The sequence below is a fragment of the Ambystoma mexicanum genome, chromosome 11, assembly GCF_040938575.1.
Source record: "Ambystoma mexicanum isolate Mex_15411 chromosome 11, UKY_AmexF1_1, whole genome shotgun sequence".
Lineage (NCBI taxonomy): Eukaryota > Metazoa > Chordata > Amphibia > Caudata > Ambystomatidae > Ambystoma > Ambystoma mexicanum.
In genome coordinates, this window is record NC_090934.1 from 710,882,422 (window position 1) to 710,898,274 (window position 15,853).

General features: G+C 43.0%; 1 protein-coding gene across 3 annotated transcripts in view; it reads left to right on the plus strand.

The window, feature by feature from the left end:
• Positions 1 to 15,853, plus strand: part of KIAA1549L (KIAA1549 like) — a 739,655-nt gene that overhangs the window by 387,028 nt on the left and 336,774 nt on the right. The window lies entirely within an intron of this gene.

A 15,853-nucleotide genomic window follows, 5' to 3' on the forward strand; every position in this document is an offset into this window, starting at 1 on the left:
AAAAATAAATGTAAACAACTCATTTGATCATTGACATTTGGTAGCAGCAACTGTTGCAATGATAGTCTAAGTCCATCTTTGTAAGAAATGTATAAAGCCTTTTTGACATTTTTAACATTTTGACATTATTAAAGAAATTACCAAAACTCATTGTCTTGGTAAGACCACTGTGGCAGCTATCCATTAAAGTTATCCATTTGGGTTCTAGTTGCCTCAGTTTTCGGATGTTGTTTCCTCCTCTTAAGGTTTCCTTGGTTGTCACAAAGCCGGCAACTTTCAGGTTATTGATGGTTTCCTTGCCATGTTCCAAATTGAAGTGCGTTGCCAAGTGATATTTTGGATGGTAATTTCTAATTGCTCTCATGTGTTCCATGATTCTTATTTTGAGCTTCATTTTAGGTTTCCAGTTATTTCAGGCATTCTCCAGATTGAATGAATGGTTCCTGATTTTTGTTCTGAGGGTTTCATGTAGCTTGGACTAATGATCGTGTTTAGTGATATTGCTTTTCTAAACATCATTGATAGTTTTTTGTCTAGGTATTTTGCTAAAGTTGGGTCGAGCTGGAGAATATTCCAATGTTTGTACAGCAGTTAACGTATTTTGTAATGGTCTGTACTATGAGTAGTAATCAGTCTTACTTTCCTGTTTTCAGATGTGATTCTTTCCTTGGTATGATGTTTATCTACTAATAATTCACTTATGTCTTTCTTCAAGGCTTTTGATTTTGCTGTGTTCAGTGTTGAGATTGAGTAGCCCCTTTCAATGATTTTTTCTCCGCTGTGTGCCAGATGTTTTTTAAATTCCGTTTCTTCACAATTTCTTTTTATACGTGAAAATTCACCATAAGGAATATTTTGTATCGTGTGCATTGGGTGATTTCTGGAAGCGTTGTTGCCGGCTGTTGGTTTAATAATAGAGTAGTGTGTATTTCCTTGTCTTGCACATAGATTTCTAAGTCTAAGAAGTTAATCTTTTCTGTACTTTCTTCCATTGTAAGCTTCAAATTCAGGTTATTGGTATTCGAATATTGTGTATAGTCAAGGAGAGACTTTTTATCTCCATTCCAGATCATTAGTATATCGTTGATGTATCTGCCCCGAATTACTATCTTGTCTGTATCCATGAAGAATTTATGTGCCCAGGCATGTTCCAGCTCAAAATATCCCACGAATAAATTGGCATACGACAGGCAAATTTCACCCCCATTGCCGTTCCTGAATCTGCTGATAGATTTCATTATCAAAGCAGAAGATATTGTTCATTAGTGCAGATTTCAACATCTTGAGTATCATCTTTTTCTGCTCCTAGAAGGGCATTGTTCTTGATTTAAGAAAATGTTCAGCTGCTGCTATTCCTTTTTCATGTTCAAGGCATAAAATAAGCGGTATCTCATCCAAATTTGCGATATATAATAATGATGTTTTGCTGTGTATTTTAATAATAATGTCGCACCAACTGCGATATGATTTCCACAGCAAAAAGAAAAAAAGATTGTGCCTTTAAAGTTTTTCTGCCTCTGTGCACAGCGTGCACTGCAGGCAAGGCAGAAGCACCTGGGCTGGGCTAAAAACATTGTATCAATGTTATGTCAGCCCAGCCCAGATGCGGCATCATCACATCCATCGTGAGAGGAGGATCTCAGCCCCCTCTCACACTTCGGCTCAACGTTCTCAGGTAAGGAGGCCGAGGGAGTCACAGTGCTAGGGGAGGTTTGGTTGGGGGAGCCAGGTCCTTTTGATGCAAATGATGCAAATGTGTTTGGGTCCTGGTGTTAGTGTCTGATGATAATATTTCTCCCTCCCGTTTATTTTTATTATTGCAAGTGCTGGTGTTAGCAGTGTCTGAGAATGATATTTCTCCTGGCCGAGCGGGAGAAATATTATCGTCAGACACTAACACCAGCACCCGCCGCCGTAATAACGCAGCCTGCTGCCTTCTACGAGCAGGCTGCATTATTACGGCAGGTGCTGGGTGTTAGAGACCGTCTGGCAGCACCCGCCAAAATAACGCAGCCTGCTGCCCGTAGAAGGCCTCTTCTATTTCATTAAATTGCCTTTTCACAACCACCTAGATTGTATAGGACAAAAGGCATTCGCCTTCCATAAAATCAACACGTTAAAATGTCCACATGTAAACTCCAAGAACCAATACAAAGGGTTTCCCTGAAATTTGCAGTACCGAACTTGGGCATTTCACCTTAGTTGTTTTTCATCAGGTTATGTAGTGCAGTGGTGAGTTGTCCAGCCTGCAAACCTGATGGCGGTGGTTCAATGGGGCTGAGTCCATCCTAACCTGGTCAAAAAGAAGGAAAGCAAAAGAAACGCATGTTAGCATTGAAAGTCGGCAAAAAAGAATGAAAGGTGATGCAAAATAAACACGCGTTATTTTGCTTCACCTGCATTCTTTTTTCCAATGTGCTGGAAGCGTTACAGTCATTGCTGCAGAATAAAGCCACACTCAGGCAGGGAGTCCGTGGCGGCGCAGTCCTGTAAGCATAAAAAAATAAATAAAAAAGCAATTAGTGAAATCTTTCCCCCATCAAAATTCCTGAGATTCCAGGGTCTTTCCTCCCTCCCTTCCTCTACCGTCTCCCTGCAAACTCCCCCATAAGCCTACCAGACCCCTGTTCTTCATTTCTTTTGTTTGTCTCCCCCTTCCCCAAATGGCATGCACACACACATTAACTCCCACACATGCCCTCTCTCTCTTCTGGCCTCCCACCCTTGCGCTGTTAACTCATGCAGGCAACCATCTTTCACATCCTCTTTCTCCTGCCCTGCACATTTCGTATCTTTTAACTGACCCTTATTTTCAACATTTCACCTTCCCTGGGCTCATTTCCACCCTTCCAGCACTCCACATGCACGCACCCTTTCTAGCACCCTGCTTTCTCACATGCACCCAGTCACAAAACACATGTACTCTGTCTCTACCAGCTTCCCACACACCCCTTCTCTTGCATCCTGGCTCTCTCCAACACCATCTCTCACACTCTTTAACCATGGCTCTTTTGGACACTTGCCCAAACTCGTCTCTCGCACCATAGTTCTTGACTCTTGCACCAAAGCTCTCGTTCTCACACCATAGTTCTCACTCTTGCATCCTAGCTCTCACACTTAGCCCTCTCAACATGCACACTCACTACTCTCACACTTATACTTCAGAGGTACATAGAAATCATTTCTGCATTCTTGCTAATTCTACTTGGGGTACAACTAATTCTGGTGACATTCAGTATTAGTACAAAATTGGTAATCAAATTAGTTCATTTGCTAATCAAAAAAATGTTTATTAGCAAAATCTGCTAATCAATTTTTGAAAACTAATTTATGCCTTGATGGTCTATGCAGGTATAGAGTGATGTTACATCCATAGTTATCAACCTATAGTTTTCCTGCCACATTATTGATTGGATTTGTTGAATTACATGTTTAGTGTCCTTTATGGAGGAAACTGGACATTGAAGTAAGGGATTAAAAATGTTTTCGATGTATTCTGAGATTTTCTCTGTAATTGAACCAATTCCATTTATGATTGGTCTTAAAGTTGGAAATGATTGAAATTTCTTGTGGATCTTGGGGAGAAAATAGATAGGTGATAATTATGCGTATGGCTCATTTAAAAAATCAAATTCTTCATCGCTAAGTAGGCCTTTCATTTGCTGTTGTTTACTAAGATTTTTCCATTCTTGCCCTTTTTGTTTAATTGGATTAGTTGATATTTTCTCATAACAGTGTTTTTAGTTAAGTTCTTTTTTTGCTTCTTTGATGTAGTCTTCTTTGTTCATCACTACTATTTTTCCTCCCTTATTCACTGATTTGATTATAATATCATTGTCCTCTTGTATGGCTTTAACTGCTTTTCTTTCTGCTTCGGTAAGATTTTGCTCCTTTATTTTTTGGAGCTGGTTTATATAAATGTGTCTTAAATCCATTGTTACTGCTTAGTTGAAGGAATCTATCACGTTGTCTGGTGGTAATTGTGATATGAATTTGGAGGATCGTTTCAGATGACTATCTTCAATCTGAAAGGGATCTATGTTTTTTTCACAGATTAGATCGTCCATTGTGAATGCGTCCTCACTAGAATCCAAATTGATTAGTCTGACAATGTCTTGTTCTACGTTTGAAGATATTTCTGTTGGCGGTTTAGCTATATTCTTGGTGATTTTTTTGAACTTTGTTGTTGAAAGAATATTTTAAGTTTGAGACGCCTGCAGAATGTATAAAAGTATACATTTGTTGAGAAATAGTCAAAGGTGTTTGTGAGACAAAAGGACAGTCTTTTGTTTAGGGCTGATATTAGATCTTTATTTAATATTTTGTTTGAAAGGTTTACTGCTAAATCCTTTTGAGGAGTGGTTAGTTAATGAGGAAGACATGACTTTTATAGCACAATGCTATCATGGTATCAGCATTGCTAAAATCAATATTGACATTTCCTGAAACGGTTATATTATTTAAAGTGGCATACGATTTTGTAAACCCAATAAATATTCTGTAAATATATGTCGTTTTGGGGAATTTCTGGTGTATGAGAAATCTTCTGATAATGAAGCATTATGAAGCTTCATCGTGAAGTTCATGGATGAAGCCCTGGCATCACCCTCTCTTGGGAATCCTGACAGATGCTCATTGAGTTAGTCTGACTTGGCTCTCAGTGCAACAGAAGTTCATTAATGGAATGTGGAATTTCACAGTCATGATGCTGATTACTGAAAAATCCAAACATTATGTTAATCTTTTGCAAATATCACACTTTCAGCCAATTGTAGTATGGGAATGTGTCTACAATCTGGGACCCTCACAATGGTAACCCCTTCACTCAGCGGAGCAACTTTGCAGACAAGTGCTAATAACTGTATAATTCTATTTAAAATGGCTAACACAAAAACACATATATCAAATTAGTCACTGACAGTGCCACATAAAGAGCACTTGTGGCTGAAAAACTAAACTAGAGGCCAGGACAAAATAACAAAAACAGTTTTTCTCCCAAAAAAGAGTGCAAGGTACAGACACTATCTTCACCCCTCTCTTCCTCGCCACATTCCCTCAGTGCCACGTTCTCTTATACCCAATGGAACACATGCTTTTCAATGGAAGGGGTGGTCCGCACAGGTCAAGGTCACATACTGAACTCATCTTATTAGGGGAGCAATTTTGCACAAGGTCACCCTAGCAAGAAACATCAAGCAGGCCTCTACTATGAAATAAACCTTTATGCCCTCCAGTCCCAAGTGGGATGTCACCTTCAACGGTATGATGAAGTGTAGTCTCTCGATTGAAGGTAAATTCCTTTATTAAGTTAAACACAGCAATTGCAGTACAATCTTTCTCTTCCAGCTCCAAGCTCTAACTCCCTCTCTCCTCAACGTTCTATTCTTTTAAACATTCTTCAGCTTAAACCAATAACATTCTAAATGAAGTGACAGCCTGAGTCAAGATGTGTTTCAATTAGGGGTATCAGCAAGCAGGACAATTAGTTGTACATGCAGCAAGCGGACAGATACATTGTTGATAATGTGGCTCCAACATACAAACTGCTTAATAATGGCGTGCCTGGCAGGCTAAAGTGCAAACAGCAAAAGAGTACCTTCAGCATTAGTAGTTAATACTGGGGCTACTCAAAGAAGAGATATTAGTTTGCTCTGACAGTATGCTACTCTTTTCCAGGCCATGTTTGAAAGGCAAACAAAAAAAAATACATGTGACACAGCCAACTAACTACCTCTACCCGTGGATTTGATTCTACTTCCTTTATATTTTCTGCCATTTCATGGGCCAAGCTGACCATTGGCTGGAGTCCTTTTTCTTTGTCCATGGTCAGTAGACAATCAAAAGACATAGGGCCTCATCACGAGTTTGGTGGTAACCCTTAAATGCGGTGGTAGCGCTATTACCGCCGCATTTAAGGGTCTGCCAAATCACGGGTTTAGCAGATTTCCCCCCAGCTCTGAACTGGGGGGAAATCCGCCGAAATTTCGCGCTCTTACCGCCGGCGGGATATCCAGCGCCGGTACGAGCGCGAAAATTCCCCATTGAGCCCAATGGGGAATGGGGAATTCCCGAATGGGCTCAGTGGGGAATGGGCAATACCCGTTCCGCCAAACCTGTGATCTGGCGCTATTAGCGCCGGGGGGTTTGGTGGTAGAGCTATTAACGCCGGCGCTAATAGCGCCGGCGTTACCGCCCAACTCGTGATGAGGCCCATAGTCAGGCAGACTGCAAAGTTTTTGATCCATTTAAACTATGAGGTTTTCAACAGTTGGACCCATTTAGCGGTTTACGCGTATACACTAAGAAATCACCATACTTGTACTAACACAACTGCCTGCGATATCATTGCCTAGCAACACCACCACTGATCCCAGCTAAGTAGAGAACAGTTGTGGAAACACAAACTAACATTTTTAGAACAGGATGCTAATGTTTACTTAAAATGTTAGTACTGTAGAACCTGTGGCCTTAGTGACACTAGACACAATCTAACTCCATCTACAAATACTTCAGCCAGAAACTTTAATTGAGGCAGGTGACTTGAAGGAGAGGCTTCTGCTCAATTTATAAAATCTATAGATCATGTGTAATTCCTTTGAACAGAAGCATAGAGCAGTCGGCTTGCAAGTGAAGATTTTCACAAGTGTACAGCCGTGTGCTGGGTCTGAGACTACCTTTGAAGCAACATCGATACATACGTGGTTTTACATCTCCAGAAGGAGTGGGCCCGGGGCAGGAATTCTCAGAAACAAAGGTGCTACCGCGTGATATGCCTCTCTGCATTCCAGTAATGTTTCTTGGGACTGTTGCTTGCTTGCTTTTCGTCGTCGACAATGATGTGTTTACAAAAGGATCACTCACTGTACAGCAAGACCTTAGTCACCACGGCTCCCTGGGGCTTCAGAAGGCCATCTCCTTGGAAACCGGTTCTGGATTAATAGACAGGTCGTCCCTGAAGAGAATGGCCCATTCTTTCTTCTTAGCTTGCTGTTGACTTTGACGGCGTGAGTGGCTCTTTTGCAATTATGACAAAATTAGATGTATGTGTCACACGCCTCTAAAAGGTGATTAAATGCCTAGGAAATCTTACTTGTACAACGGTTAGCACATTTTCAAGAATGTGTTTCATTGAATACCACAGACTTACCAGTCGCACAAAATGATCTAGTTTCCACGAGATTCCTCTTTTTCTTCATTGTGCTGCTGGGCCATCCTGCTGCTTATTTTTTAACTGTTGTACCTGAAAGGCACAGGGATGGATTTCCTGCACAATGCAGCATGCAGAAAAGCAGGACTTTTGGGAGATGGGAGCGGGTGCTATATAAACATCTGTGACATCTTTGGAAGGCCAAGAGATCGCATATCTGTGGCTGAATCCCATTCCAGGGTCCTCAACCCTACATCCTTAGTTCACTCATAAACTCTTTGACCAGACGGTCATAAGATATGCGCTGTGGTCTCTCATTTGGCCTGGAACTTGAAACACAGGCTGACGATTATCGCCCTGACTTTTTCTTTTTGTTGTGCTGGTCAATTTTCATTCAGAAAATGTTTTACAATTTGTGGTTGTCGAGCACTGTCACAAATTACCACCTCAACGAGGTGCGTAGCATCTAATAGGTAGATTCAAACTGCAAAGGCTCTGAGGGTCTGCCTCTGGTAGTCAGGGAGGGTGTACTGAGTGAGCTCTTGCCTGCTCTGTGTGGGACAAGAAACATCTCTTCATTGGTGCTTGTTCCAGCTGATCCAAGGCAGACACGTTGATGCTTAGAAGACTGTAGGCTTCACAGTCAAACACTGGCGCCAGCTGCAGGGGAGAACTGTCTGTAACAGGATGTGCAGGAGCTTCAAAGTAGTATCTCATCTGGTGAAATTTCGGGGGCTAAGCATTACTGATTGGGCTTATGTCCCATGAAACAGGAATACATCAAAGTTAATCTGGAGGCCAGGGCAGAGGAACCTAGAGAAAATGAAGAAAAAAAACGTGAATTGCAATAGACAAACCCAGAACAACCTTAAAAGAACATACAGTTGACAAGAAGTTAATGAAATAGGAAATTATGAAGGGGAAATGCATGGAAACCTACCAATATTACCCACCAAATTCTACTAACTCCTATGTCGTAAGGCAATACAGCAGTGGCAGTGGTAAGAGCAAAGCCGTTAAAAACCGCCATAAAAAGCCAGAATGTGAGTGGGGGCACATAAACATACAGGCACCACAACCACATTCCTAGAGGAAAAGCCCAAGAGTAAGGTTGGTACATGATGGACGTTTCTGGATAAGGACTGTTGTTTAATGCAGGATGCCGCAGAAACCAGAGTCCACGCACGGCAAACTGAACATAGATCACCAAGGTGAAACACCGGGAAGGCCCCCTCACTTAAAATCCAAGAATAAAATAGAACATTAAAATACAAAATAACACCACAACAGAAAAATGGACGTGAGACCCAAACATATCACAAACAAAAGGAGACCAGACTGACTAGCAATAGGAAGATGCTGTTATAACCCCCACACTCACAAAGACCATGGCAAGGAGTAAGATTATTTCATGGAACCTCATTGTCCTCAGACATTATCACAAGAATTAAAGCATGTAATGATATCTGGCAAAATATACCCCTGGAATATTCCTGTTCCAGGAATCCTACATAACTGTGCAACAAAACTGTGAAACTGTGAAACTTAAACGAGAATTGGTGGGCCAACCAAATGTCCAGAAAAAGGATTTCTTATCCGAGCTAAACAGCATACTACCAGAGACTGGTTCCAATCCAGCATGCATAGGTGGGACTAGAGCAGGGCTCTAATCATGGCACCAGGCAGACCTGGAAAGCCAGCCACAAACAGATGTCAATTGGGGGTGCTCCCAGATCATTGCAGATCACCACACCGTACGCTAAAAGGCTGCCTATTAACGTTGTGAGCGCATGGCACATTCACAGGAATGTAGTGTTTCTTGATATTACGATCTGACATCACAAGACTAAACATGTATGACATGTTACTGGGCAGTTAAGGAACAAGTGAGTTACTGATAAGGACAGTGTATCCTTTTTCAGAAATGTGCACAGTAATACAATTCACATTCCTATATTTTAGCAATGTTTCTAATATTTTTTAACAGCACGCATCCCTCTTAGACATACGGACCAGCCAAAGGAACAATAGATAGCTGTAATGCAGGCAACAGAACTGTATTGCCTGGAACTTCACAGCTTAAGAAATTTGTTTAAAGAAACGTGACCTATGTCAAATTTCTTATATCAAGTTGTTTCCCCAAAAAGATTGCAATTTGTAGTTTCAACAAAGTCATTTCAAATTATTAACAAGTTCAAAAGAAATAAAGAAGTACATGTATTTTTGCTTCCGATTGATTTATGCAATCACCCAATGGAACCTTTAATTCTATGTATTATTTGATATATGTTCTTACTTTTATCTGGCTCTGTGTGCTAGAGTTTCACTCTCCCACCCAATCTCTGAGTTAGCAGGAGCAGTACATTAAATTACACATTCATAAAAAAGTAGTCTTACCTAGTTGCAGAAGATATTACTACCAAAGACACCGAGCATTAGGTACATTGAGTACATTGACCGATGCAAAGTGGAATGGGGTTTTCCATTGTCCACTGAAATTATTCTTTCAACAGTGTGAAAATGTGTATTTTTGTTTTGAACTAGTGAACAATAGGACATTCATTGGTTGGCTCGTATATCCTTGAAATGAAAAATAGGAGTTCCAATCGAACACAAATGGAACGTCCAAAATATCCTGGCCAATCAGTGAAAACCAACAGAATCTGTTTACACTCTGCAAATGCTAAATCTTCGGAACTCTAAAGTCCCTGGTGGGGAAATGGGTGAAGCACTTGAAAAATAGAAATGCTATCTACAATGAGCAGATGTACGCTTCATTTTGTATTCAGGTTCTCCTCCCAGGAGGCCGTTGCTTTGGTTCTAGAGGGATTTAGAGAAAGCCTGGTTCAGTGCCTGGGGACCCAATTGTGTTTGACCTACAAGAAGGTAGTGCTTTATGAGTGATGGAGTGAGATGCTCGGAGGATGGATTTCTTACTGAGAACCAGTGGCCGAGAGGGAAGCACATCTCAGCAAATATCTCAATTGTGGCCATAGATAATGAAGAGGTGGCTCGACAGGAAGGACCAGTATACATTCATCCATGAGGTGGATATATGCATTGGCTAGTGATTGGCGGTACCGATGCAACTAACTCATTAAGGATACTGAAGTAGTTGTAAACACGGTGGTAATGGTTTACCATCATGTTTCCCGATTGCTTTCAGAATCAGAGAACATTAGCAGGAAGTACTTCCTGCACTTTGCTGATAGCATTTCCTCCAGAATAATGGAGGGGTAACTGTCAGCGGAATTACATATACGCTAACCACAATGACCAGATGCACACTTCAATATGTACACAGGCTCCCCTCCCGTGAGGTTTGCCAAACTCATAATGAGGCATTCATCAGTTAAAGTCGATATTAAGTGTAGTAGGGTATGCTCAGCCTTTCAGGTGACAAATAGTGCTCTTTTATAGTACTGGCTGGAGGTTTTTTTTTAACACTGTTACACATCAGACCTTCTCCATTTCTTCTGGACCACATGAAATCCACTTGGGTCCTCTCTGCACCTCATAGTTGGAGCTAAACTCGCTAGCAGCCTCTAAGGCTGGCTTTTCCCACCGTGGCTGCTCGGTCTATCTGCGTTGATTAAGCCATAGGGAGGTTAGGCTTTCCGCAAGGTATTTTGTGAATGCTCCCAGAAGAGACACTTCTATTGTTTATAGCATCCCTTTGGATAATGTCCTGCGACTCTTCTCTCTAAGCCATCTAAATGTGCCCCTCCAGCATGGAATGATGTTTATTTCAAAAGAGGGGAGGCAGCATTTCTGACTTCGGGAGAATATATGTTCTTTCGAAGACATCTGTATGGCAGTCACATGGGCAGATGCATGCTTCCTTTAAACATTACCCTCTCGCTTGTGGTTTCAGAACCATCTTCAGTGACCTTTAGACATACATACATAAAGCCATGCTTCAAAACCTGTCCACTTGAAGCCTGCCTTCGACTTATGCGTTCATCTCCTCCAGCGGATTGCTCTTGGTATTCTGTTGCCAACAGTTGGGAACTAGAAAGAGCTGGAACACAGAGGACTGAAATGTTACCGGCCAGGTTCTGGCATTTCCAGCATGTAGTCTCACTTGGATTACCACTGCGCATCCTCTGTCCGCAGGTTAGCTTTGGTCGGTTATCTCCATACATGTCCACCAGTAAGAGTGGAATTGAGGGTTTGGCATGCAGGATCATAGAGGAGGTGGGACCAGGTGGGAACAGTGTGTATAAATATCTCACTTGAGTTACTAAACCTGTAAATATCCACGCACTGCTTCAGTCCTACACTTACCTCAACTATGGCTACAGATCGATACGCCAGCTGCTCCACTGGGGCTGTACCCATAACCATGCCTTGTGTGCCCACCTATGCAGCTACACCTTTTGCCCTGCAGCACAGGGGTCCCCCCCAAAATGCTGAAGGTTCATTTGGTTTATTTCATTTTCAAGAAGGTGGACTCTGATTCTCAACACTGTGAGCTACCAATCCAAGATGGCCATTTTCCAACTTCCTGTCCACTATTTCACTTCAGGTCACTGCTCACTTTATAAGAAGCCCTGAGCAGCCGTGCGTCTCAATGCGTTGCGCCCCTCCTAATGTCACTGTTAGTGCCCCTTGCATCTGTCTCGCTTGTTTCTTACATTTACTGGGTTAGACTACGGTCAGGTGTAGGGATTACTTTTTTTTCCTTTGTTTTTCCCGGAAGTGGTTTCCTGTTCATTTCTTTTTTTTTTACAGATTTTGGGAGAGAGTTTTGTTCCCCAAAGGGCCAGTGTTCCAGCTTTGATTTACTCTAGCAGGGCTGTAATACTGGCTGATGCGACGGATAGATAGCACTTCTCAAAAGGAAAGAAGGAGTTGAAGCAGTGTCCAGTTTGTCCTAATATTCATAGGGCCTCATTCCGAGTATGGCGGTAAGGGATAGCGGCCACCGCTAACGAGAGCGGTGGCGGTAATCCCTTACCGCCATACTCCGAGTTCCCTTAGCGCCATGGTGCTTTTAACACCTGCTTTTAGCAGGCGTTAAATACCATGGCGCTAAGGGACCTTGATGTTAATTACGCCACCGTAATTTACGGTGGCGTAATTGACGCCTTCCCCACTCCCATTATGCCCTATGGGGCAAGAATGGGAATGGGGAAGGGTAAATGGGGATTGGGGAATTACCGCCCCGCCAACCTTGGAATGGGGCGGTAATTCCGCCAACCACCAAGGCGCTGCCGGTCCGGGTACGGCGTCAACCAAGGCGTTAATAGCGCCATTGGTTAGCGCCGTACTCGGAATGAGGCCCATAATGTTTTATCAGACCATTTACAACTGGAAGTTATTAGTGGTTGGATGGGAATTTGGCAGTGGGGGTCACTTTCATTTGAGGAGTCAATTACGTGGAGGGGACTTCTTTACTTTCCTCTTAAATTCAAAAGGTCCCCTCTGTACATATTTCCAACTTTTCCACCAATTCGTGGAGAAATAAAGAATAAAACATACGTGAAATTGCCTTTACTTCACTTTTCTATTATGTTTGAGGAAACATGTAAATACCTCTGACAAATAATGATTGTAGGAGACATTTACAATAGATTCTTATGGAATGACCTTGCTTGTACCATGGGTTAATTTGAGGCTGATTACCACCTTTCTTTACGAGTGCCTGGCACCAGAAATTCAGCCCCAGTGACTGTTATCTGTGGCACGTTTTTTCTCAGACGTGTATGAGCTTTTAGTAAGCTATTTGAGGTGCGATTATTGGGTATTACAAATTATGAGGATACAGAACAAACTCAAAACTGCATGAAAGAATGCCCTTGTCATCCATTTTATTTCCCTTTGTGTCTGTTCTCATTACTTTGCATGTGGGAAATCAAAGGCTTCCATTCAGAGTGGGGAAAACAAAGCTACGCTTTTGCGCCATTTGCTCATCATGTCTGCAATGACTTATATATGGTCAAGTTGCTTTATTGTGTGACTTGTACTTTTAAAGCCATATCTTTAAAACTGAGTAATATTTCAGTTCTTCAAACCCAAGCATGAACATATATTTGTACCAACTTCAGTTGGAAAAAAGCTACATTTCAGACAAGGCTCAGATCCTGGATTCAGCACTAATCCAATGTCTGTGATCCTGGGCAGGCCATTTCAACTCCTTGCGTCCCATCTGACATATTAGGAGGCCCTATACGGGATTCATTTCACAGTATATGAGAGCCCAAGAAAGTCTCACTCATGCTTTACTGGACTAGTGTTGCCCCATATATAATAATAATGACCATTTATGTTTATCTTACTAAGAAGCAGTGGTTGCTTCCATATGTGTAGGTCACCCTGTGAATCATGGTTACATTTTGAGTAGCTCTTGCACTCTGGCTCTCTCTGGCACTTCTGGGCACCCTCAACTCCATTAAAAATGTGCCACAAAAATTCCACCAAACATTACATATTGCGCTGCAAGTAGCCACAAAATGTCCCATTCTGCAGTATTCTTAAGATGTCTGTCTTTCATAAGATGCTGTGCCCCCAATACCCTGCTCTGCGGCCTGACAGGAGTGGCCATAGTGTTCACAGTGCCAGTGCACGCTGAAGCTGAGGCGGAGGAGGGCACATAGGCCTTGTTTCCTCAGCCCTCACTTACAGGGGAGAGGAGGCAGGATCCTTGCTTTTCCCCAGCCAGGCGAAGAATACAAGGCGAGTCTGCATGTTCTGCATGAGAGTGGTGGTCAACGGAAATGGGGCTAAGGAGGAGTGGTTGGAAGGTGAATGGGCATCGAAGATGAAGTGGGAGTGGATGGAAGAGAAAGGGGGACACAGGTAGGGAGGAAATAATGGGAGATTGATACTGCCACACTACTCTTCATGTTTCTCTCTTGCTCTGGAGTTTAACTTTTTTGTAGCTCAATTAATGCATATATGGTGACCAAATGGTAAATGTATACATTTGAATTTTAAGGCATTTTGTAATTGGGATTCACTTTGCAGACTCTTGTTCAGGGGTGTACAGTTTTCATTTTTCATGCAATGGCAAAAGAAGGGGAAGCGTAGTGTGGATGAAAGGTGAAGAGAGTAGCGGGTGGAAGGTGAGGCGGTGGAGTGGACTAATGGAAGATGAAGCAAGTAGCAAATGGAAGGTGATGGGGCTCATGCAAGGTGAAAGGGTGGCAGATGTAAAATGATGGTTGATGGTGCTCATGGAAGGTGAAGGGGTAGCAGATGGAAGGTGATGGGTAATGGGGATCATGGAAGGTGAAGAGGTGGCAAATGGAAGATGATGGCGATGAGGCTCAGAGAAGATGAAGCAAGGAGAAGATGGAAGATGATGGGTGATGGGGCACATGGAAGGTGAAAAGGTGGCTGATGGAAGGTGATGGGTGATGGTGCTTATGGAAGGTGAAGCGAGTAGCAGCTAGAAGGTGATGGGTGTTGGGACTCATGGAAGGTGAAAAGGTGGCTGATGGAAGGTGATGGATGATGGGACTCATGGAAGATGAAGCGAGTAGCAGCTGGAAGGTGATGGGTGATGGGGCACATGGAAGGTGAAGAGGTAGCAGATGGAAGATGATGGCTGATGAGGCTCATGAAAGATGAAGCAAGGAGCAGATGGAAGGTGATGGGTAACGGGGAACAACTATAGTGACGAGGTAGCAGATGGAAGGTGATGGGTGATGGGGCTCATGCAAGGTGAAGAGGTGGCAGATGGAAGATGATGGGTGATGGGGCACATGGAAGGTGAAAAGGTGGCTGATGGAAGGTGATGGGTGATGGTGCTTATGGAAGGTGAAGCGAGTAGCAGCTAGAAGGTGATGGGTGATGGGGCACATGGAAGGTGAAGAGGTAGCAGATGGAAGATGATGGCTGATGAGGCTCATGAAAGATGAAGCAAGGAGCAGATGGAAGGTGATGGGTAACGGGGAACAACTATAGTGACGAGGTAGCAGATGGAAGGTGATGGGTGATGGGGCTCATGCAAGGTGAAGAGGTGGCAGATGGAAGATGATGGGTGATGGGGCACATGGAAGGTGAAAAGGTGGCTGATGGAAGGTGATGGGTGATGGTGCTTATGGAAGGTGAAGCGAGTAGCAGCTAGAAGGTGATGGGTGTTGGGACTCATGGAAGGTGAAAAGGTGGCTGATGGAAGGTGATGGGTGATGGGACTCATGGAAGATGAAGCGAGTAGCAGCTGGAAAGTGATAGATGATGGGGCACATGGAAGGTGAAGAGGTAGCAGATGGAAGAGGAGAGGCGAAGATTATGAAAGTGGCATGGAGTGCAAATCATTTTGGGAAGGGGAGAGTGTGCGATTTCAGAAAGCATGAGTGGATGGAAGGGGAGAGTAGATTTCCCACTCAAACAAAGCAAGTGATCCTGGGCAACTAATTTCACCTTGGCCAAGTCTAGTGAAGTAAACAGGCTGCTGCAACCCCGTAAAAGCACAACTCCTGCAGTAAAAAAGACGACTTAAAATCATGAAAGATTTGTACCTAGAGTTAATCCTTCTTGGATTTAGAGAAGTCATTTACAACTCCAACCCTAAGCTCCAGCTCCATGACCCGCCCACTCGGGGCCCTTTGTCAATCTTGCACACCGGGCACTTTGCCCTACATCTGCCACTTCTTGAGACTCGGGGAGTACTGGCGAGGACGGCTACAGTGCGGCCATCATGGGGGGTGGCTCTCTGGCATCCCCCAGAGCAGCAATATTATTCTAATCGCATGTATC